This window comes from Abramis brama (genome assembly GCF_963993115.1).
Source record: "Abramis brama genome assembly, chromosome: 21".
Taxonomy (NCBI): domain Eukaryota; kingdom Metazoa; phylum Chordata; class Actinopteri; order Cypriniformes; family Leuciscidae; genus Abramis; species Abramis brama.
Window position 1 is genome coordinate 13,672,315 of NC_139983.1, and position 25,075 is coordinate 13,697,389.

Sequence of the window (25,075 nt, forward strand, 5' to 3'; positions counted from 1 at the left end):
ACAACTTTAGGATGAAATCTGCAGAAAGTTTAATACATGAGGCCCCTGGTTACTCCCTTTGGGTCTCTTCATGATAAAAGTGTCTGCCAAATGACTACTTACTACTTAACCAAAACATCATCACCTTGGTCTAGATGTCCCTAGATGTCCCCTTGTTTGATGTCCCAGATTTCATAAAACACAAAAGATACACATACACAAAGTTTTGCCTGTCTGTAGTCTATATCCCCAGACCTCACACAATGAAATTAGCCCTCACCTCTCAATAGACTAAACTTTGTTCATCTTCCCTTTCTCCATATAAGGAATTACAGAGAAAGTTACCATGCCCAACTTTATCTTCAACCAGTCCTGCTTTAATGAGTACACCGGCCTGAGCTCCAGCGCTAAAGCCATCATGACCCAGAAGCCGTCAAACATAAACTTCACTCTGAATTTATGATCAGACCCAGAAGCTCAAAGTGACCAGATGTTTCCCTTTAGAAGAACAGGGACATAAATGCTTAAATGGCTTCAGGATTAGACTGGAGTTTATAGTACGTGTGTTTGTGTAAAATCTGCTCAGTGTACTTGATCCTGCAGAATAGGTTTATAGTGCCATCATACCCAAACACAGACTTAAATGGTGATGCCAAACATTATCCGCTATCCAGTTTGACCTCTGAATGTTTGTCTGCAGCTTATCTGAGAAAAGATACTGCTGAAAATCACAGTTTAAATTATCAGACCATCAACCATCAAAATCAGAATATAAAAGCAATTTTTGGAGGCTTTTGTCATTTTTATTTAGAAGATGGTGGAGAATTGACAGGAAAAAGAAGGGATGAACCAAGAAATGACCCAAGCCAGTCTCAAACTCTGGGTGAACAAATAGCTAAATTATATTAAAGACAACTACTACAACTAAAAAAAAACACAATTTATCGAACTGAATTGAAAACAGTATTTAGCCTAACTGAATGCTTATTTACAAAAAAAAAAGTTATTTCATGTAGGGACATCTGTGTAACCCCATTGAGATTATTAAAATGAATCTGTGAATCATTTCTTTCAACTGGTTCTTTAACATGACTCTTCAGAATGATTCGCTAAAATCAATAGGACTTCCAAATGCTTCTTGAAATTGAGAACGGCTATTGTGAGTGTGTTTGAATATTGCCTTTGCTTATTTGGTTATTAGGCTACATGCACAGTACAACATGGCATTAAAATGTATGTGTCATTTGTGAGCATTTTGTTATGCTAGACAACTTCTGAAAACAGAATGATGCTAACAAAGCTACAGTAGAAAATATCTAAAAGACTGGCATGCTACTGAAAAATGTTAAATTACTACGGATGAAACTTTCAGTTTAGTCAGGGCTGTCCATAAGGGGGGATAAAGGGGAACGTTTTCTGGGGCCCAGCCGCTAGAGGGGGCCCATGCAGTCCAGCTATAATTATGTTCATCCTAAATATAAGCAAAAGTTACCATATTTCATTTTGAACCAAAATAGCACCATTAATTGTTGAAAGTGAGAAAAAAATGCATTTTATTTAATGTTGCTTGAGTAAAATGTAGCCTGTGTCATAATGAAACACCCCTTTCCTGAAAATGGTCTGAGTAAGCTATTTTTTGTTGTACTTAATATCACGAGCGGGCGCGGGCGCCGTGAGCGCTGAGCGAGCAGCAGGTACGAGTAGTGAGTTGTCGTCGAAAAGGATGGATAAAGCAAAAAAGCTGGCGGGGGCTAAAAATAGATAAAGAAAGATGGAAAAGGAGATGGCATGTCAATTGATGAGACAGCAGCTAAATAAGTGGATGAAAGGCAACAGGTAGGATTTAAAGTGTGACGTCCAGGCATGTAGATCCATCTGGCCATCGGGACTACCGGGAGATTCCCAGTGGGCCGACGTGCTTTTTGGGCCGATGCATCCCATACTTTTTTTCTTTTTTTGTCTTAACGGCCCATAAAACTGTACATTCGTTTTGTTTTGTTTTGCTTAATCGGCGGCGCTGGGTTAGTGCCGGTGTAATGCATTGGTCAAAAAAAGTCAGCGTTAGTTTTTTTTCTGAAACACCGGCCCATGAAACAAGTAGATCAGCGGCCCATTGGTTCTTTGGAACTATACGGTTATCCGGACCAGTGACGGGTAGGTTTAGGGGCGGGCTTAGGGGTAGGCCATCGTATGGTCCAGATAACCGTATAGTACCGGTTCTTTTCTTGATGGTCACTGGGCTGGCCCAATCACATCTTTAATGTGAAGTATAGAAATATACTCTTTCAAGTATAGAAATTAGTACAAAACTAATTATGAAAGTTTCCTTTATTTTTCAGTGCATTTGTTTTACAATATATGGCTATTATATCATGGGATTAATATTATAACTATTATCATGTAGTAGTGTAATGTAGACAGACACTGCAACTAAAAGAGGTTTTAATTTTTAATTTGCACACTGAATATGGGTTGGAGTTTTTCATTTTGAACTCTCAAAGTGCACCAGATTGAAGAATTTAACATTAAAAAGCACAACATTTTCTTACGGGGGTCCCTGAGTCTCTCTCAGTTAAATGTATGTGTTAATGTAGGAGAGAGAGAGAGAGAGCACACGCATGATATGAGTAGCCTATAGCAGATTTGGGGAGGGCCCATTCACTGGACCTTTTCAGGGGCCCAGTCATTTCTGTGGGCGGGCCTGAGTTTAGTTAATCCTCAACTCAAAAGGAAGGAAACCCCTTGTCTGAATACTTATTGTTTCAGTGAAGACCAGGATTTCAAACCATGAATCAAGTAAGCAGCATCTCTCATAGAATTAGGTTCAAAATACAGTACAGACATAGAAATGTAGAACTACAGTAGGCTTTTGTCTGTAAACTCATAATAGGCCTATGCACTGCAGGACCTAAAAAGTCACATCCAGATGAGAAAGATAAAAAAGGATGCAGAGAGGCAAAGACAAAGCAGAATTGCAAAGGAAACTCTCCTGTGTTTTCTGAGCCTTGAAACGAATGATTCAGTCTGCCATGTCAACAACCTGGATGTTCACACTAACACGGCCTTGAGTAATTTCCCAACAAGGAAGAGTATCTCGATTCTCACACTGTAACCATTTAGCAGCGATAACCCAGCAGAGCAGACACAGCTGTTCCGCTGAGCGAGGCTGGGAATTTTCTCACCACTGGGTTTACTTCATGGTGTGAAAATAGCTCCGGCCTGGCTAGCAGGTCAAATGATCAGTGGGCAAAGACCACACACTTCACACGATAAAAATGGATTCCACTTTTTCAGAGCAGCTTATTCAATTTCTTAACAACATTACATTTATTCATTTAGAAGATGGGTAAATCTCACGGAACCATCAAGAACACATTTTGTATAATGAAGCCTATTTATAGGGCCATTTGTTTTGCATGATGACATAAAAATAAAAAAAATCACATATAAGCACATTTCCCCCCAAACTCTCATTACTGTAATGCGTTTAGTGAATTTGATTTTGAGATTTATTTTGTAATTCCCACTGTACTGATAATTCTCATTTCTCATTACTGTCACTGTGTGGGTTGCAGCGAGGGAGAGATGCAGGATCTAGTTGCAGCAGTTACATTTATTTACAAAAGAACCAAAATAAATAACATGCAAGAAAAACAGGTGAACAACAAGGATAAAGCAAACCACTGTGATATCGATGAGAACAGACAAAGAACTACTAAAACTAAAGGCTACATAATACATAGGTTAACTAAGCAGACTAGAAACAGGTGCGCAACTAAATCAGTAACCATGGAAACAAATGAAGACCAGGGGCAAATTCCAAATGGCATTTTTGTACCCTTGAAGGGCACTTCGGGAAGGGGACACCATTTATAGGGGTGTTCCAAACGAAAGTGAAAAACTGAATCCCTTCTCGAAGGACCCTTCCACAAGGGTTCCACAAGTGGCATAAATGATTTACAGTTATGCCACTGTAAATCATTCACAAGCGACAGGTTTTAATCCCACATGCCACTGCTGGATGTCCTTGTTCGCAAGGTCTGATCCAAACTATGACCCACAAGCAAACACCGCAAAGCAAATATTCTCTTCTTTTGTAATTCAAACACAATACAATGCATGAGCTTATCTGACAAAAGTCAAAATAAAAACGGCTAATCCAAATCTCCACATCTTGTCCAAACAAAGCATTGGGATCGCCTGGGAGAAAAATAACCTTTACATCCTGGGAAACCCCTAAAATGTAAACATCTTAAAAAGACTATGCTGGAACAGGAAAGTTATTATTACAAAACCTACAAATGTGTGAATGTAAAAAAAAAAAAAAAAAAAAGATCGTCTGCTCCTCATCTTTCAGCTCACAGGCTTATGGGATACCGCAGTCTGTACAGAGACAGGTGACTAAAATATTTACAACTAAAATAGTAAAAGAATCAGCAGCTAGCCTAAATGAAAGCAAACATGTGCTATGATGAACGGAGCATAACATTTTATCCCTAATAAAAAATGAAGTCTTTGCCAAATCCCAAATGAAATAAGAGTCTCGCTGTGCTTGTAAAACACATAAAACAACCAGTTTATATATAAGCTTGTCTTTTCTGAATGGACGACTGTTAACTGAAAAAAAGTTTGGTCACAAGTCTATTTTAATTGACATGCATCATTGAAAGTCTTGTTATTGTTTACTAAACTTGTTTTAAAAATGTTTTAAAAAGAAATTAAAAGTTTAAATAAAATATAAATATTAGATGAAAAAAAAAAAAAAACAGAAATGTTACCCTGGCAAATGATTGAAATAAGTTAAATAAAATGAATGAATGCTACTACAAATCACAAAAGCACATAACAAAATTGCAACGTTTGTTGTATTCCTGAGCATCTGGTATATAGACCTTATTCACAGCCGCATCATCTTTGTTTTTTAACTGGAATGAAAGCTAGGCTGTGAGGGATACATACCTCTCTTCAGTGGGTTGTACTGTTATTTCATGTATTTTTGGATTGTTCTGCTGATGGAACACTGCAAAAGTTTCAGTAGACAAAAAACTCCAGACAACATGAGTTTGTTTGGTATCTATTAAAGGTCAGACTCAAAAAAAAAAAAAAAAAAAAAAAAACAAGGCCTATCCAAGACAAGACTGATACTTCACTAAAAAAACATGCACACAACAGTTATAAAAGTGTATGAGTATAAAAGGGAATACTGAAAACAAGCACAAAAGAATTGGGAGGGAACACCAAGGAAGGTAAATCTCAAGTGATGTGCGTCTGTGCAGCAATTGGCATGAAAATGCTTCCATAACACTCTTGTCTTGTGAAATTCTCTCTCTCTCTCTCTCTCTCTCTCTCTCTCTCTCTCTCTCTCTCTCTCTCTCTCTCTCTCTCTCTCTCTCTCTCTCTCTCTCTCTCTCTCTCTCTCTCTCTCTCTCTCTCTCTCTCTCTCTCTCTCTCTCTCTCTCTCTCTCTCTCTCTCTCTCTCTCTCACACACACACACACACACACACACACACACACACACACACACACACACACACACACACACACACACACACACACACACACACACACACACACACACACACACACACACACACACACACACACACACACGTGGAGCTAATCCATGACAGCCCAGCCCGTGTATCTCCATGCCCCACCCTGGTGACCGCACTTCAGCAGGGTGTGTGTTAACGTTCACTCCACACGTTTACACCACCTCTCTGATCTGATTCACCAGGCCTCATTTATGTAAGCAAAGTTCAATTATGCAAACTTCATCAAAAATGAGACAAATTTCAAATTCTGCTGCAGTCAGTTCAATGTTAATTCAATTCAGTTCACTTTATGAACTGTCGATGTTGCAATAATCGTCAATTATGAAATAAAGTCAAATTGGCTATAAAGCACCTCTGCAGAAAACAGTAGTGCCACTATTCAGCATCAAATAATGCATTATTATAGCATTTGTTTTAAAGAGAAATAATATTTAAGCAAAACATTTAGCAAGAAGATTTTTGTGAAATTATGTTAAAAAAACAATAGATAAACTATTCCAAAAATAAGATAATTTGGACACATTCTGCTGGTCAAATGTCCATATTTATATTGATGACTTCATACAACCACTTGGTTTTCTGATGCAATGACATTCAGACATTTTCAACGTGACTTCAGTGTACAGTGATCTGTACATTTGATCTATTCTCTGAAAAGCATTCTGGCGTGTTGAGAGCATCTGTAGAGCTGCATGCTGCGCACAAACAGTCATTCAGTTGAGGACATCTGGTGACTAGAACTTGAACAAATGCAGTAGGGGTGGGCGTTGAGAGCTAAATCTTATATCACGATATGAGTCATTTTATTTCACGATAACTATCACCACCTAGATATTTTTGCTTTAAATAAGGTTATGATATCAAAAAATTTTAGACCATTGAAATTTCATAATTCTTGTCACCAAAAACTAATTCTAAAAACTAAAGTATAAAAAAAGTATAAAAAAACTCTCCAGCTTACTGAAGGCAAGTAAACAGTGATAAACTAAGAACAACAAAACTAATTACAAGCACATAGGAAAACAAATTACAAAAGAATAAAGACACAAATGAAGTAGACCTACCTAAAAAAGCTTCAAGCACCAGAAATAAAGCGTATAAAAGTAATCAAATGTCTAAAAAAATACTTCTTAGTCTTCACTGTGTAAATTAAATCTACATTTATTCTTAATAAAGTTAGAAAAGTGATTCAGTCAAGAGCAATGGGAGACTTTCTCTCTTCTGTTGTTTGATTATCATTATATTACGGGGCTGTTCAATGCTTGTTCTAAGGTGTGCAAGTAGTTCCAGGCAGGTCTTGACCGCATATCACTTCGCCAAATGATTTCAGTTATTTCAAAAGGTCCTTACAGACTACAACAGCAAAAGAACCAAAACCCACAACGACACTGACCAAGCAAATTAATATAGTAAACAATAGGATAAACATCACATATTATTTACACGTTTTGCAACAAAATTACGTTTATTTCTGTAGGAAAAGCACAAACTCTTTTCTTTCTCCTGCTCACTCTTCCACTCAAACACACACACATACAGTATAGACTCACACTCGCACAGAAACGTTGTCAGCGTTACTCTGATGATTGTATTCGTAAAACAGTTTAGCAACTTACAAAGTTGCATGACATTTCTCACTAGAGGGGTAATAATGGCGAAGCAGATAAACAGTTTCACTATTAGTAGAGACGCACAAATTCGCTCACGCTTAATCTCTCTCTCTCTCTCTAATATCTGCATAGAACGGTGAGGGTATGACATCACTTTGTAGGCCAAAACGCCAAGAGAGTTAGCATTTCAGCACTTCCAGTTCCATCATCCGGATGGCTAAACGGGACTACAGAGGCTGTCGAGGATAGTAAACATCATCACACCAAAAAGGTAAACTCAGTCCGCTTTTACAGCATCGTTATTGTAAAACCTAAAATTATGTTTTGGAATTAGCAACACAGGCGTGGGATGAGATATGCAAGAAATTAGTCCTACACACAAGAGCTTCATGTTGTGGCCACATTACCACCTCGGTTGTGCATTATTTTCTAATAGTTCAACATTCTATCTATGTTGTCAATCCTTCCTTACTTTATGACACAGATGGCAACAGGTTTATTAGGCTGCTGTCACTTTAAGACCAAATGCATGGATCCAATATATTGATTCACATGCGTTTTCTTACTCAACTTTTGCATTCACTTAAAGGGGACCTACTATGCCCCTTTTCACAAGATGTAAAATAAGTCTCTGATGTGTATGTGTAAGTGTGTATGTGAAGTTTTAACTCAAAATACCCAACAGATCATTTTTTACAGCATGTTTAAATTGTCACTTTTTGGTGCTCAGAAAAACGCACTGTTTTAGTGTGTGCCCTTTAAATGCAAATAAGCTGTTGCTGCACGGCACAGGGGGCGGAGCTTCATGAGCTCCTGCTCAGTTTCATGATAATTTCATCTCACGGAATGATGATAATATCAGAAACTCTCAGTAACGGTGTTCATTTCGACCAGGGGTCGGACAATAATGCCTACAGAGTCAAATCCATGGGAAGACAAGTGTGCCTGTTTCAGCTTTGTGTACTTAAACTAAACAGTTGTAATCAGTTTCATTAAAAGTCTGACCACATTTAGGCACCGTCTAAAGAGTTTGGGCAGTTTCATTTATAAAGGAGAGAGTTCTCAAAGAGGCACACAACTCAAGTGATGTCATGGGAAATGTACTGCTTATGTGCTATTTGCATTTTCTTTCTTTGCTGTTGCAACGGTTGTGACAGGAACAAGATATTTGGATAAGTAGTCTTAATTTTAAATCATTTAAATTATGCCAATAATTGGAAATACATTTATTTTGTATTTTATTATATCTTATTTTACTAAGAAATATTTTAGCTTGGCTTAAAAGTGTAAAAATGTTCAAATGTATTAAACAACAGTACCAGTTATAGTACTTTAAATATACATACATACATACACACCATCTGTCCAAGAGGCGGCTTTCTGTGTGTGCAAGTACCACATTGAGTTTTTTTATGCGGCTTTTTTTGTTGCAATAACTGTTTTAAACATTATGCAATGCATGTCACGCATATGTAACAGTCATGTGTCCTATTCTGCTATCAAAGGCTACCAAAAAATTTGACTTTACGCAGCATTTTAACAATTTTCGTACAAATATGATTGACTAAGACAGTAAATACTTTTACATTACTATAAAAAAAATATAAAAGTCTTTTTTATTATATTAATATTATAATATAATATATCAATAATGCATAAATGCTGTTCTTTTAAACTTTCTATTTGTCAAAAAATCCTAAAAAAAATACAAAATTATCAGTTTCCACAAAAATATCAAGCAGCACAACTGTTTACAACATTTTCAATAGTTTCTTGAGAATCAAATCACTCAGCATACAAATTTCTGAAGGATCATGTGACACTGAAGACTGGAGTAATGATGCTGAAAATTCAGCTTTGCATCACAGGAATAAATTACATTTTAAAATATATTAGAATAGAAAAAGAAATTAATTGAAATAATACTTCATAAATTAATTTTGAACAGTAGTGTTCCAATGCAGGTTGATTACAAAGAGCACAGCAAAGACCTCCATGGATAGTCTTAAGATACTGTGCCTTTAAACCAAACCAACACTAATGCATACATCCCAGAGCAAACATCACTCAAGCCCTGGCGCTTCATAACAGCATAATTGCACAGCAATTGTATGAACAGATGAGGCAGGATTTTGAGGTCCCATGATGTAGTCAGCAGTCATATCTCTTCCAGGATATGACCTAAAAAGCTTTTACCCTGGGAAAGACAACAGCACATCAACACCAGACCTCACTGAATAATCTAATGAATGTGCGGCTGTTAGTCTGTCTTTCCTTATTTGCTCTGTGACATTTTCTCTCCCTGCACCATTTATTTAGTGCCCATGTCATCTGCATGGAAAAAAATCCATCATCATCAGTGCTCTGATATCAAATGCAGTCATGAAACTAACACTAAACCAACAGCTCCGCAGGCTTGCGAGATTGTCTGTAATTTTTCTGCCTCTCTCATTAAAAGCTAATCCATTACTCTAGAAGCCTTGATCAGTGGGACTGCAGAAGAGCGGATGGGTTTCCATTTTAGAGTTTACATAATGGAGGTCAGCCAGTGCAGCTCTCGGGCCAGTCTATGATCGACTAGAAAACAAACCCTGGCCTTTGGTCTCTCATCCAGCAGTCACAAGCCAATTTTCCTAATGGCAAGTTACAGTATTGATCCCTACTGAACTAATCAAAGCAATGTTAAGTCTGTTATTGGCATATGCAACCATGAGATTTATCCGCTGTTGTCGTGCGAAAAAACAAGGTGGAAAAAAACAAAAAACAAATGAAAGGTTTTTGTTCAAATTATATGTAACAATGAAATGAATAATATTAAACATAAATGAAATAAAACATGGAAAGCAAGAAAGCAAACAGAAAATGAAGATACAAATACACAAATGTAAAAAAAAAAAAAAAATGTTTCTAAAATGTATACATTCATGTATATCCACATTCATGTGAGTGCGTGTTATATTTTTATCTGTATTATATATAAATATATATATAAATATATAATAAACTTAATTTAAAATAAGTATAAATGGCCAATGTAATACATTCATAAATTTACTTACATTTTTTGTAAATTAATTTAAATTAATTAAATAAATAAAATAAAACAATTAAGACTTAAAGGGGTCATATAATGTAATTTTTGTACAAGCTAATATGATTCTTTAGGGTCTAAATTAAAAGTTTGTAATATACTTTAATTAAAAATTCTCATTAGTATTGTAAGAAAACACTCATTTTACCTGGTCAAAAACAGCTCTGTTTTCAGCACGCCGTTTCAGTGCATACGTCTTTAAATGATAATGAGCTTTGCTCACCCCGCCCCTCTGTTCTGTGCGTACACCGTTTAAAATAATAATACAAAAACCATAATGCGTTGTTCATTATAAACGTGGGATTATGAATTATATTGAGAACGTCGTACATAGAAAACATGCCATAATGTACCCTGAGTGTAAAAATAGCCACATTCATCGTGAAGCGTGCAAGCTATTTGCAAAGATTAATATAAAGATTAATATAAAGGTCAATAAAACGTTACACTCACTTCTTCTTCTGGAGGTTCAGCAGGAACACGAATAGTTGGTACTGATCCTTTTTTCTGGAGCAGCTTCTTAGCAAAAACAGCTTTATACTGACCCTCGTTTGTAAAGCAGTCTGGTGAAATGATTCGCGCAAACAGCATTGACGTTGATCGTGGGGAATATTTCCTTCGAAAACAAACTCAGCCACTGCGTCTTCAGCTGTACGGATTTAGAAACATCATCAATATGACTGCTGTGTTCGTTATTACACCCAAGAACAGAACACCACAATCGTTAGATGCCATTCTGCTCAGCACTCCAGCTATCAACAATGAACGCGCCGATCGGCGCGTGCTATGATTGACAGCTCGCTCACGAGGGCGGGTCTGTGTTTGAAACGCTGCTGTCAATCAGCCATCGTGGGAGGGGCGTCGATATTGTGACGTCACAATATCGAACAGCTTGATTTGAGACAGGAGGAAACATATAAGAAGATTTAAAAAAAAAACACTGGATGGATTTTTATCATTTTATGATGGTTGTGTACAGGCACTGCCAACACACATTTCAGTACAATCGACTTGTAAAAGTGCATGTACCATTATATGACCCCTTTAAGTAATTGTTTATTGTGTAGTTATTTATTTAGATTTAGATACAGTAGTTATTTAGATATTTATTTTAGATAATCATATTGCATGGACTTTGAAACAAATAGCCTAAAAAAGATATTAAATCAATGCTAGCTCTTCAAATGTATACATTTTGTACATTAGGTTTAAAATTTTCTAGATTTTATTCAAGTTTTAACAGAAAAAAATATTAAGACCTTATCTTATCTCTTTATGTATACATTCATGTAAGATAAATGTCCAAAAACAAGTCATGTCAAGCACGCACACATGAACATTATCTATGTCCCTGTTAAGTCAGAGATAGTAAGGTTGTTGAGTGTACCGGACACCTTATGGCCACATTTAATCTCAATGGGACTATGTGTAATCAATAACATCAGGACAGTAGCAGAGGCGTCCCACAGGAGTCATAGGCACCACCCCTCAGGGACCTGAGCACTTAGACAAAACAAGAAAGGCAACTAGAGAGGAAAGATGCAAAAATGCTGTCCATCAGGCAGACGACGAGCCAAATAGTTTTCAAAATACAGACCCCTGACCCACATTAACTTCATTCCACAGCCACATTTAAGCCTGATTCCCCAGGGTCAGAATCCTCCAGAGTCCAGAGAGCCAGTATTATCCGGCACACGCACACTGTCTGTTTTTGCCAGGCGTGTTTGTGATTCGACAGGCTGTATTATATGTGCTAATCCCGTGGCTTCAATACTGGGGATTGCGGTCAAACTGAGTGAGTTTCCTCAAGCTCAACTGTGATTGGACAAGCAAATACCAAATAGCACATGCTCCTGATACTGGTTATTCATTAATATTAGAGGGTCATCAACAAAAGCACAGTCCAAATGTCACCATGGTGAAAATCACAATGTAAAATGCTACAAGTCTTAAAAATATAGCCTAGGTTCCATTTGTTTTCACATTGATGCCATATAAGGACCATTTCAGTGAACAGTTCTAATAAGAACCATTTCTTTCTTAGCCATTTTTATAATTCTTTAAAAAAATAATCCTCTTCCACTATTAAGAACCTTTTTGTGCCAATAATGAACTTTTATTTTTAAGAGTGTAGTGTAGTGAACATGTACATACACAAACACACAGATGTCCAAATTCGGACCCTCCCTCCAACAAAAACAGATCAGTACACAATGGACAAACATAAATCAAAAAGGACAGTAACATTTTAGATAAATAAATCATCAACAGGCAGGCTGTTTATGTATAGCTGATTAAGCATTATGTCACGTGGCACACCCACAGGAAAAATGCACACCAGTCTCATTCCATTCAAAATAGTTCCTCAGGTGAGGTCAAAACTACACGCCTGCTTCACCTGAGTCACTTATCTATGAGCACGGGACAAAAACGACACACACCAATTCATCTGGGGCAGGTTGCACTGTGTGTAAGTTACAACTTAGCCTAATTTTGACGTAAATGGAAACCAAGTTACAACAAGTACAAGTATTTTTGCATTAATACCATCAATACAAACCCGTCCTAAACGGTGTGTGCATCGGTCCGTGTTGTGCATGTTAAATAAAATCATGATAAATGTAATTTCTTTTTTTGTATCAGTATTTATTTACTGATACTTATTCATTTCAATTACAGTTTCTGAATGTTATTTATGTTACATATAAAAATACAGATTATTATCATGATTAAGTAGTATCATAATTAACACCATGTTCTGGCATGAAACTCTAGATGGCGCAGGCTGATAGGTCGTTATCTACATAGCGCAGCTGATTGGCTGCTGTTGCATGAGCAGCCAATGAGCTGCAGCTCAACATTCAAGTGCTGGTAGTGTTGTTGTTAGCAGTCTGCAGCATGCTTTCAGAAACCCTCCACCTTCCCCAGCTCCACTTGTATAGATCTGCTACAGTGGTTAATTCGTGCATGTTACTAATGCAGCAGCAGCAAGTCTTACAAGCTCACAGTAATGTCTGTGAATGTACTGGCAGACCAAATACATTAACATTACCACATCCATTACCATGCCAATCTCTCCAAGAGTTGTCATGACAGAAACTTATTTTTACTGTTAGTAACGTGAGCCAAAAGAAGTTAGAATGAAGGATAAACTGCAGCATTTAAACAACTTCTGCTCACGTATTTGAAGGCTGCTACTGGATCAAAGTACTGAGTAAGTTACAATCTAGCTAGTACTAACCCTATAGTGTGGACTTTTATGTTCCAATTTAAGTAAGAAATTACAAATGGATGGTGCAACCCTAGCCTGGGGCCAAAGGGTAAGTATGCATAAAGCTTATCTATCTACAGTGATCCATGTATCGTCACATGGCAACCCACACAACAAACTCTAACTGAGCTAGACTAGCTGAGAAATACAGAAACAAACACCCTAAAACCTCAATGTTAAAGTGACTTCACAAGTGATTTCTCTAAATCAAAGGCAGCATGCTCACCTCACAGAAAGGCACATCAAGAGAACATTGTCGCGTGAACTCCAGGCAGCGAGAGCTGTGTTGATCTCAGCCCTGAATGCTGCGGTGTGGGAAGCATGCAGACCGCAGAGGCTCATACATCTCTCACCATTAAATCAGAGAACTGGTCCTGAAATAGCTGATGAAACTCCCTCTACTCCACAAGATCAACACAAAAAAGCACTCTTCGAAACAGCACAGCCTCCACTGGATTTACAGTATAAGCAGTCTGAATATTATAATATCTGACTACAACTGTAAGCTTGAGCTCAGAGTCTGAATAAGTGCTCCGTCCACACAGTCAGACAGATGTTCCCGGTCTAACTGAGACCGCCCTCTTCCTGTAGGCTATATTCCACACCTCCTTTCTGCACTGCCCCGTGGGAGAGCTGACAAGTGTAAAAACGGTTTAAAAATTGAAATTAAATACAATATAAATACTAGATTAATTTTTTAACTTAAAATAAACGATCAAAAATCAAAAATTATGTTGAAGTACTAAATTTACTAAAACTAAAATAAAAATAAATGACAGATAATTTAAAAAAATGACAAAAGCACATAAATTAAAATATAAAAAAATAAAAGCTAATTCAAAATATAAATAAAAAGTACTATATATATAATACTAAAATTACACTGTAGCTAAGGCAACTGTCACGATTACTGAACTGTTAATGTGACGGACATGAATAATACCTCAAATCATGAGGTTTACTGGGGAGTTGTGCTATTATTTTCTAAGCAAGACTTAGGATTTTCAATTAGCGGCCATAAAATGAGCAAAACAATACCATTAACATGAATATCTTAAAGACTAGGGGGCTCTTTAAGACTCGGGCTAATAGACAACCACCTTAGAAACCACACAGCAACACACTAACATTGTGTCGGCAAGTTTTAGCGTGAACAAGCACCGCACGTTTTCTTTGGAAAACAAAAAAATCAAGAACGGTTTAAACCCTTTATAAACATATTAAACTGGTTTACACTGCCAACAATATACTCATCCTCACAAATAAAGATGTTTTCGTTACTAGCGTTCCCTTCATGCCTACAAATAAAGCCTGCTTTTGTTAAAGTGGGTTCAGTGAAGATAGTAAACAAGTTAAAGCAGATTATGCACAGAATTGTGAATGCCTTCTGTCTATTAACTCCAGTTTACAAAATTTTAGCTTAGAAACACAGCTGGAGAGGATGATTAAAAAGCCGAACAGCTGTCACAGAACATCTTTACTGCAATGTTAGAGATCATTTCCATTTTTTTGGTTCTGTAGCAAAGCACTACCCAGCTTTCAGGCACTTCATGCAAATCCTATCTGATGGAATACATACTTCTGGAAATACTGTTTGCATAGTTACATAGTCTATGAATAAATCTTAAAACGTTTTTACTTTAATACCAATGGAGCCAGACCTGGATGAGAATTTGCTGTCGATATTGGTTGTTGACATTGTCTAACACTGACCAGTTGGTTAACATTGACCAGCTGAAAAGGAAAGTTGTTTCAAAGACCGAACAAGTTACAACATATTTATGTTGACTTAAAGAGTTGTCTGACACTCAGACAGCAGACATCTGATCGCATTATAAACACTGATTGATCATTCAGTTTGCATCAGACCATATCACTCAAGCGACTGATTAATCACTAATTCACGTCACTCCATTGATCTCCATCAACCAATCAGCTGTGCTCTTGTACACAGACACAAAAACACGTACACAGTGTCTGGTTGCCTTACTTGAGCAATCTGCTTCAGATATGAAATGCCACTATTTTCCCAGAATACCACTTGGAAGCAATAATGAAAGTCTTGGTTTCCAAGCGCAGATCAAATTTCCTCTGTTTAAAGGACACGAACCAGAGTGCATCTGGCTCTTTCCTCTCCTGTGCTGAGCACGGGTCACAGAGGTCAGGTTAGGGTCATCGTCAGGAAGTGTGGGTACTGCTAATGGGGATGTATGTCTGTTAACAGCAATTATTGATCATGAACTTTGCTCCTTTGCATCAGTGGAGTGAACAAATACATTCACTTCACTGCATCAGCACAACAACAGCTACCATCTGAGGTCCGAGATATGCCAATTTTGTTAACATGATGAACTTTTTAGAATAGAATAGAATATCTAACTTCCATATCTTGGTTATATATTGGAATATTTCTCCCAACCACAATTACATTTCCTGATGGAAACAGCTTGCTTGCAAGGCAGCAAAAAAAAAAAAGCTGTTAAAGTTTTTTGGGTAAGTTCAGATTTTAGCTTTGGTTGAAATTTGTGAATCAGTTGTGAATCAACACATTATTGTTTTGTGCCTTCGCAGTGTAAATGACATTTAGTATACAAATAAATGTAAGAGAGACCCATTGCAATACAGAAAGCAATATTACAATGACATCATTGTTGTGTGTAACATTTTGATTAAAAAAATTTAAATAAATGATTTTTACATGTACAAAAATCATTATCTGATTGGTTGTTGAAGATCAATGGAGTGACGTGAATAAGTGATTAATCAGTCGCTTGAGTGATATGGTCTGATGCAAACTGAATGATGAATCAGTGTTATATAATGGTATAATATGATCAGATGTCTTCTGTCTGAGGGGCTGTTTACACGACACCGTTTTCAACTAAAAACGTAAAACTTTTTATGCGTTTTGGCCGTTCATTTACACGACAACAGCGTTTTGGGTGCCTGTCTCCGTGTAAACAACAAAAACGCAAATCTCTGAAGACAATGACGTCACGCACATGCATATTACGTGTTCAGTCTATAGTGTTTCATCGCCATCTAATGGCCTGGCACCAGAATGCAAGGTTTTCAGTTGTTTTTGCAGATCCGTGTGAAAGGGGATCGTTTTGACAATGATGTCGTCTGTACGCGGAAAACTCAAAGGAAACACTTCTCCGTTTTAAGTATATCGTTATCGTGTAAATGTACCCTGAGTGTCAGACAACTCTTTAAGTCAACATAAATACGTTGTAACTTGTTCAGTCTCTGAAACAACTTTCCTTTTCAGCTGGTCAATGTTAACCAACTAGTCAGTGTTAGACAATGTCAGCAACAAATATCGACAGCAAATTCTCATCCAGGTCTGGCTCCATTCTGGTATTGAACGCTTAGGCTACTTTCCACAATTTAATCAATCCAGTTTAACAAAAAAAATCTCATTACAGATGTAAAATTAGTTGATTTTTGCAATGCAAAAATACAAAAAAACAAAAACACTTACATGAGATTTTTAAATTGCTAGGTTTTCTAAAGATGTTTGCATGCTCGCCTTGCGAGTGCTGTAATTTCACTATATTTTTATTGCCATATCTGCATCAAATCTTTATGCATGGCCAAATAATAAAATACAATTTTAATAAAATAAAACATTGACTGCTCCCATAAAGTGTAGAAATACATTCTTGTTTAATGATGCTAATTCCACAGAAAATACATTACTTTTGCACTTTCAGTTACTTATGACTAAATTAAAATCACTGATGAGCAGTTATATTGGAAGAAAGATGTCAACCAAGTCTTTTTTATCAAAGGCAAACAGCAGGGAACTTCCATCGCTTACAGCCTAGTCCATTACAGCACCAGCTTTTAATTACGCCTCAAAATATCTGAACACCCGTCTGTGAAACGATTTCAAAATTTTCACTTTGTTTCTTCAATCAGTACAGCAAAAAACGCAAATCATTTAATCAGATACAAACGCAAGTACGGGAGAAATAACGTGATCTGATTCTTCAGGTTGTAAGGTGTGTCTCGAGTAAACAGATATATTCAGAACATACAGCCGAATCCTCTCTGAGGGATTTCTCACACCCTTAGACTGTCAGGTAAAGAGACGGGTGTGGGAAGTGGGTGTAACTGATGACAGGATGTGCATCATGTAGACCCATGGGCCTATGGGGAAGTGTTTATAGCATGACCACACACTATCTGCGGAGGGCTATTCCACCACCCAGCACTGACCTTCACCCGGATTATCCCAGAACAATCTGCTCTTTTCAAAATACCATAACAAAGTGAAGAAACTGAGACTTTCCCTTTGGCCAAAATCCTCTTACGATGGAATGGACAAAAACCTGGCTCTAATAAATCAGAACTGGATGCATAGAAAAAGTATGGGGTTACAAAAGGCCAGCAGAAATCACTCATTTCATTTACACAAGAGTCGTATCAACACAGCAACACACCCACTCGTTACACAGCAAAAAAGCCTCTTTTGTGGCCATAAAAGAGGGGAAATCCTGTTTCTTCAAGTCACTGTCCAAACAAAGCAAAATTGTAATAGTAAAATGTGCCAGAAAGATCTTGAAAACACAGCAGTCAGTCCAAATCGGGGAACAGTGTCCTCCTTTCCTCTTTATTTGATAGGAACCAAATCTAATCCACAACAGTTCAAAACAATCTTAGCTTTCTGTTCGAATAAATCCCGCCCTTCTTTACATTAAAAGTCTATGTCTAATGTTTAACGGAAAAAAACGGTCAATGTTTTGGGTCCATGAAAGAATGTTTTTCCCCATTAAAGGTGTGTCATACACAGGCGGATGAATTCAAGGTGTGACGACTCAGAGACTCGCCCTTAAGAAACAACCTCTGATTGAACTGCACTTAAACATATAGCTGCATATGACAGCCAGTGTCGACAAGCACCAATTAACCATCAAGTCTGACAGCTAGTGGTAGCTAACATGGAAATAATTAAGTCCGAGACATGACCTTGCATTCCCTAACCCGACCGCAACTATCATCGGCCTCATTAAATATAGCAGAAAGTGAATAAATAGTTCGTTTTTTCAGAAATAGTTCTGGCAAGACTGGTGGCACAAACAGTCTTGCTTTTGCCCGTAGTCTAGGGGATGAAGCTGAGAGCTCTGTGGCCTTTCTTCCACGCCGCAGGATAAATGTAGTCAGTTTTCCCCACCATTATTGCACTAATGTGCGCCCGAAGGGCTTCTAGTCGTTGCCAAACCAGAAGCATACTGGTTCACCCTGGTAACAAAAAGGGCAATAAAATTCCCCCCGAGAATCACATTGCCACTGGCTACTGTTTGGAAACACCCTACCGCATGTGCCGGCAACAATTCAGAGCCAATTAGAGACCTTCAGACTTGATTGCATTTTCAGCCTCAGCGGTCTTGTTGGGAACTTGCATTTCCACTTAAGTTAAACCCACATTTGCACACATTTCATGGCCCACTGAAATGTTTAGTTAACGCTGGCAGGTCGCAGGCATTCCGTTCTGCAATGCTAGCTAGTGCCCTCAGCTCTTGAATACAATGACCTCCAAAACATCTTTGTTTCAATCCCCAAGCGCATTAATTGTCGGCCTGTCTTCCTGGTGCAAGTAGAGTTCAAGGCTACGCCGTTTCTGCCGCCTCTGTAAATTATATGAGCCTCTGATGTGGATTCAATGGACAATGGCTGCTGGCCACCACCTTCTCCATCTGGTGAATCCATCATTTAAAACCCAATCCATGTAGAAGCACTGTCACGCCATGTGACACCATGTGTCACTGAGGATAGGGGGTTTCAAGCTGGAGAAAAAACTAAAAATAAAATAATAAAAAAACTCGGCTTATCAAAACGGTTTACAAAAGAAAAGGAAGAGAAAAAGAAAAGAAAAATATCTCTCACTTTCAGCTGCTTCCACAGAAGATTAAAAATAAAAATCAAATAATCAAAAATCAAATCAAATAAATGGTCTCAATGGGCCTTTATACATAAAATATAAAGCTGTAGGCTATATTTTAGGGGGTCCGTCCGAAGGGGATCATCATATTTGAGGGTTTGTGGCATCAACAAGTTTGAAAACCCCCTGGCTTAGGATAAAAATCAATTTTAAATGACTACTAATTGGTTGCAAAGGCTAAATGCTTTGAATGTTCTCATGGCTTGGCTTGGATTGTATAAAATAATGAGATATTACATGCCTTGAAAACACATACAGCATATGTTCCACACCTGTCCCGCGTAAACATTAGATCAACTCTTGCAATTTTTACCTCATTTGGAAATGGCTTTGGATTTTGTTTATCTAAACTGGCACGTTTCCACCCACTGTCAAGCGTAAAATCTAGATACTGTATCTGGGAATACTTATACAGCAAGAAGCGTTCATGAATACCAGTCAAACACAATTGCACTGTCAAAGTAGAATGGTGTTAAACTAAAGGTGATGATACACAGGGCAAATTTTTGAGCAATGTTGCCATCAACGGGCAACCAGATGAGACACAAGGCCCACGACCAATCTAAATTATCCAGATAGAAATGTATTGCCCATTTTCAATGGGAAAGTGCCCGAGAAACAATCGCTCGGCAAGATTGCCCAGCAACATTGCTCAAAAAGTTGCCCTGTGTATCATCACCTTAAGAGGAGTCAAAGAAGCAAACCTTTAGTTGATCTCCCTTAAGGAATGCCACTTGGGCTCTTGTGTCAGTTGTATGTTGCAACAGGATGCCATGGGCTGTGGCAATGATGGATACTACAGGAACCTGTAGAAGGACAGATTAGCTCAATGGTTTTTGTGTCCCCTGCCCATGCTAAGAGCCTCCTACATTTGGGTGGTTAGAGGTACAGTGCTTTTTGGATCACTGGGGTGCCAAGCAAGACCGTAATATGAATAACATGAGATCAGAGCATTGTCCGAGCTTTATCCAGGAGAGAATGGCAAATTTAAACAGCTACACTGGGCTTTTGTTCCACTACACTGGACAGAGCTGGGATAGGCCTCCCAGAACACCTCCTTTATCTGAGGCACACAAACCCTGAGGCACATCAACACACACACACATACACACACACACTCGCACTCATACTCATACTCACACGACTCCTTCTGCAGGCTTGTGCAGTGCAGTACAATTCAAATACAACCTGATGAAGAAGAGGCTGGCACCATCAAAGCATCACACCATTGAAAAAAAAAAAAAAACAGATCAAAAGAGAAACTGAATGGTAGTACCTCTCACTCCTTATTGAGTTTAATACAGTTCAAGGTTGCACCGTATGCACCCAAGCAGAAAACGGACTGCTTCTTCTTTTAATCCTATTTTTGAAAAGACCTGTATAAGATGCCACACTTACTGTTTACTGGTCAACCATATTCAATACACTTTCTAAAGTGTGTTAAGTACAAAAACTGAATTTGCTATGTTTGCTATATTTGGTTCCCTGGGTGATGAATCGAGTCTGACTCAAAGACAACTAAACATTATTGGCTCTACATCCTTATTGGCTCAATTTTTGGTTTTATTAGATTGGAAATCTAGAAACCCGCCTAAAGCATTGCATTGGCTTTAGGATTTGATGTTATACCTACACTTGGAAAATATTAAATATTCAATTAGAGGTTCTCGCAAATTGTCTTATGTCCAGTAAACCGTATTTCTCTTGCATAAATACGTCCTGTGGAGTAATGGGATTTACATTGTTACTGTTACTTGTTCTTTTTCACACACCTCTCTATGCTAATCTTGTTTTGTTTGATCCTTAGGTACCATTACATATGTCAAAATGTGTTTATTGTTCATTACAGGGAAGTGACACTTTTTTTATACCGTTTGATTGTGGTATCCCAACTACTCTTTGCCTTATTATAATTTTTTTACATTGTCATTATTTAACTATTGCATAATTTTTATTTTATTTTCTTGTATTATTATTACTATTATTATTTTCATTATCTTTTGTACTATAACTAACTATAATACATTATTTGTTGTATAAAGAAAATGATACCATTGCTTTTTTTCCATTGTGACATTGAAAATTAAGCCCAATTTCTTTATTAATTTAATTAATCAATTAATTAATATATTGTAATCATTGTATTGTAAAAATTGTAATTAGAAAATTGAACATCATGGATATATTCAATTATAATATACATATATATTATATTATATTTTTAAGAAAAATATTTTTTGCAAGGTTTTGCAGGTCACAATGCAAACAGTGGTCCTAAAAATAAGATATATTTTCTTTAAATAAAATACCTTTTTCCTTTGATTTTGAGGTGAAATATGACCCGACGGCATGTTTTCGACAGATTTATCTTTCTATCTTTTAAAGTTATCTACTGTAGATGTGAACTAAGAATGTCAAATGTCAAGAATGTCATCCCTCACAGTGCTTTAAAGACATCTCTGTGGCCATGGATACAGCAGAAGGTCTTTAAACTTGAAACTAGATTACAATTTCCCTATCTTATCAAAGAAACACGAGAATGTGATTACGAGACATGAATATCCAAACCAACTTGTCCTTCTCTTACTTTCAATTCAGTATGCACACTTGCACAGCAAAAGTAAACCAGCTCCAAATCCCACAAAAGCACACATATTACACATCTTTCTATTTGCAACATATTGCATCATACATTACGCATTCAAGAGACACAGAAACTACACATAACACTTAAAACCTAAAAAAAACTACTTAACCAGATTAGCTCATAGGAAGAGCCCACATGAGGGTGGAGTCTTTCGTCTGGTATCGGTTGCACTCTGAAAGAAGTCCCGGTGTCGTATCTTGGCATTATTTTGACATTCTCTAGCCCTGAGATAGTGAAGATGTCTCAATGTGACCCCACCTCTGTAATTAAAGACATCTCCCACACGTCTAATGTCAGCATCTCTACCAACCTCCCCAATTAGGCCAAAACAAACCCTTGTTGCTGTGCACAACCATGAACAAGCACACACACCCTTCACATAAACCATCAACCCTCTCCCAAAAAAAAAAAAAAGACGAAGTGCCGGGACTGCAGGCAGGAATTCTGGGCCCTGCTGGAGGGATTTGGCTTATCGCCCAGCATGTTAAGTACTAGAGATGTGACTAAACGAGAGACGCTGAACACTGCACGGTGCAACAAATTAATAAGGTCAGACGGCCCTGGATGAGCAGTCGCGGATGTAAAGGAATGTGGCAATGATTTTCGATGTGAACGAACCTGCATTACATCCATGAGCGAGCAGCAATTTCGGTCGCATCAGACTCTTTGCTTTAATGCTTACATTGTCACTGCAAGTCTGTGCTTGTGAGCTTGATCACAGAAGAACGCTATATCTGCTTGCTATTGCAATAATTCAAAATGATGAGGTGGATCGCGTGCAGACATAATCATTCCACTTTGTGTCAAAGTAACAACAAAGGAGAAAATAATAGTTCCAGGCGCATTATTTCATTCATCCAAACAATAAGAAAACAGACCACACACACACAGCAGCCTATCAAGATCTTTTTGGTAAAGCTACTGCATGTAATGCGAAAGACCCCTGACAAGCAGTCTTTGCCAGTTTGTGAAGGACATATTGAAGGGATGTAGTAAGCTACTGGCACAACAACATATCAAAGCTTATACAGGAAAAACTACAACAAATGTGCTGTAAAAACCAATGCATAGCCTACTCTGTCCAGACCATAAGTTAATGTAAGTTAATAAGTTAGTGTAGTAACAATTCTGCTGTGTTGTGAATTAACAATATCTTTCTCAAATATTATATGATCAATAAGTTATGACAACGTTTTTACATTGCTTTAACTCATCAAAATAAGTTAAGCAATTTACACCTTTTTTATAAGTTATGCAAGATTCGTCTAATTTTTAAATCAGTTTAAAGTATAGCCTAAGTTGAAATGACTTAAACATCCAAGTTGACTGTACTTAAAAATTTAAGGCAGCAACATTTTTTTAGTGTAAATATTTTATCTGTGGGGTTTTACTTCGTACTTCGTAAAACATTTCATCGTAAAACATTTCATCGTAACTTACTTCGTAAAACATTTCATTATCAAAACACAACTCGCATCAAAAGAAACTTTCTGATACCAACATCTCTACTGCAGTGAAAGTAGATTTCCATTTGATTAATCATTAACTTTCCTTTGTCCTTCAAGAAAAGTAGCAAAAAACAGCTGGCAAAACAGTGACAACTACTGTCTGAATTAAACTCTCAAGTAAATCTTGCGTGTAAAGGAGTTTTAAATGGCAACATATATCAAACTGTCATGAGTTAGTGAGATAAACACTGTATAAAGTGCAGTTTCTAAAGTGAACTAGATCAAAGAAGTAAAATAATTACAAACAGGTAGCGTTTGAATGCAAACAAATGTATTGAAACTGGAAACAAACGCGTTTCATTTGATTTATAAATCTGACGAGAATCACTCGTCCATTGAACCGCCGATTTCGCATGTATCTCTATGTCCCACCCTTTAAAGACAAATCACTTTAAAAAGAAGTCCAAAGTCGGTTGTATTTACACTATTTGTTTTTTCTGAACGTCTCATGTAGCTGTCAGTTTGACGTCTGAGATTGAGAACTTAACGTTACCTTGTAAACAGTCCCATCCTCCCTGCGAACGCTCTGAGCTCGTGCGCTGCGCTCTCATTCCCCTGTGCAACAATACAGAACGACCCGACAGGCAGGTGACGTCATCCCTTTTGGCTTTGTGATTGACAATTAGTGCGCATGCGCAACCGTTAGGGGCGCATGTTTATGCGGGAAATGTAGTAGGCATACTTCATTTTCTTAAGTAGGCTATGTCTTAAAGTGAAAGTTCACTCAAAAATGATGGGAAAAAAACGTGTCATCACTTACTCACCCTCAAGTTGTTACAAACCTGTATGAGTTTCTTTCTTCTGCTGAACACAAAATAAGATATTTTTGAAGAATATCGGTAACCTATGGAAGCTTGTTTCCGCCACCGAATAATAAATAAATAATAATAATTGCGACTTTTTATCTCACAATTCTGACTTTTTTTCTCAGAATTGCGAGATATCAACTCAGAATTGTGACTTTTTTCTCAGAATTGCGAGATATGAAGTCAGAATTGTGAGAAATAAAGTCGCAATTCTGAGAAATAAAGTCGCAATTCTGAGAAATAAAGTTGCAATTGCGAGATATAAAGTCACAATTCTGATAAATAAAGTCGCAATTGCGAGATATGAAGTCGCAATTCTGAGAAATAAAGTCGCAATTGGGAGATATAAAGTCAGAATTGCATGATATAAAGTCGCAATTGCGTGTTATAAAGTCAGAATTGTGAGATATAAACTATTCTGAGGTAAAAAAAAAAGTTTATATCTCACAATTCTGACTTTATAACACGCAATTGCGACTTTATTTCACGCAATTCTGACTTTATATCTCGCAATTCTGAGAAATAAAGTCAGAATTGCGAGATGTAAACTCGCAATTGTGAGATAAAAAGTCGCAATTATTATTATTTATTTATTATTCAGTGGCGGAAACAAGCTTCCATAGTAACCAGACAGTTGACTTCCGTAGTATGGGAACGAAA

The 25,075-nt window shown here is 37.3% G+C and overlaps 1 protein-coding gene across 4 annotated transcripts in view; it reads right to left on the reverse strand.

The window, feature by feature from the left end:
* Positions 1-24,209, reverse strand: part of daam1a (dishevelled associated activator of morphogenesis 1a) — a 53,557-nt gene extending 29,348 nt beyond the window's left edge. For 2 of the 4 annotated variants that reach the window (XM_084097347.1, XM_084097345.1), the window contains exon 1: positions 24,103-24,209. The gene's annotated coding sequence lies outside the window, so the exon portion shown is untranslated. Of the gene's footprint in view, positions 1-13,733; positions 14,074-24,102 lie in introns of those variants that run through there. The other 2 variants (XM_084097348.1, XM_084097346.1) reach the window with 1 other exon arrangement.
* Between the last annotated feature and the right edge of the window lie 866 nt (positions 24,210-25,075).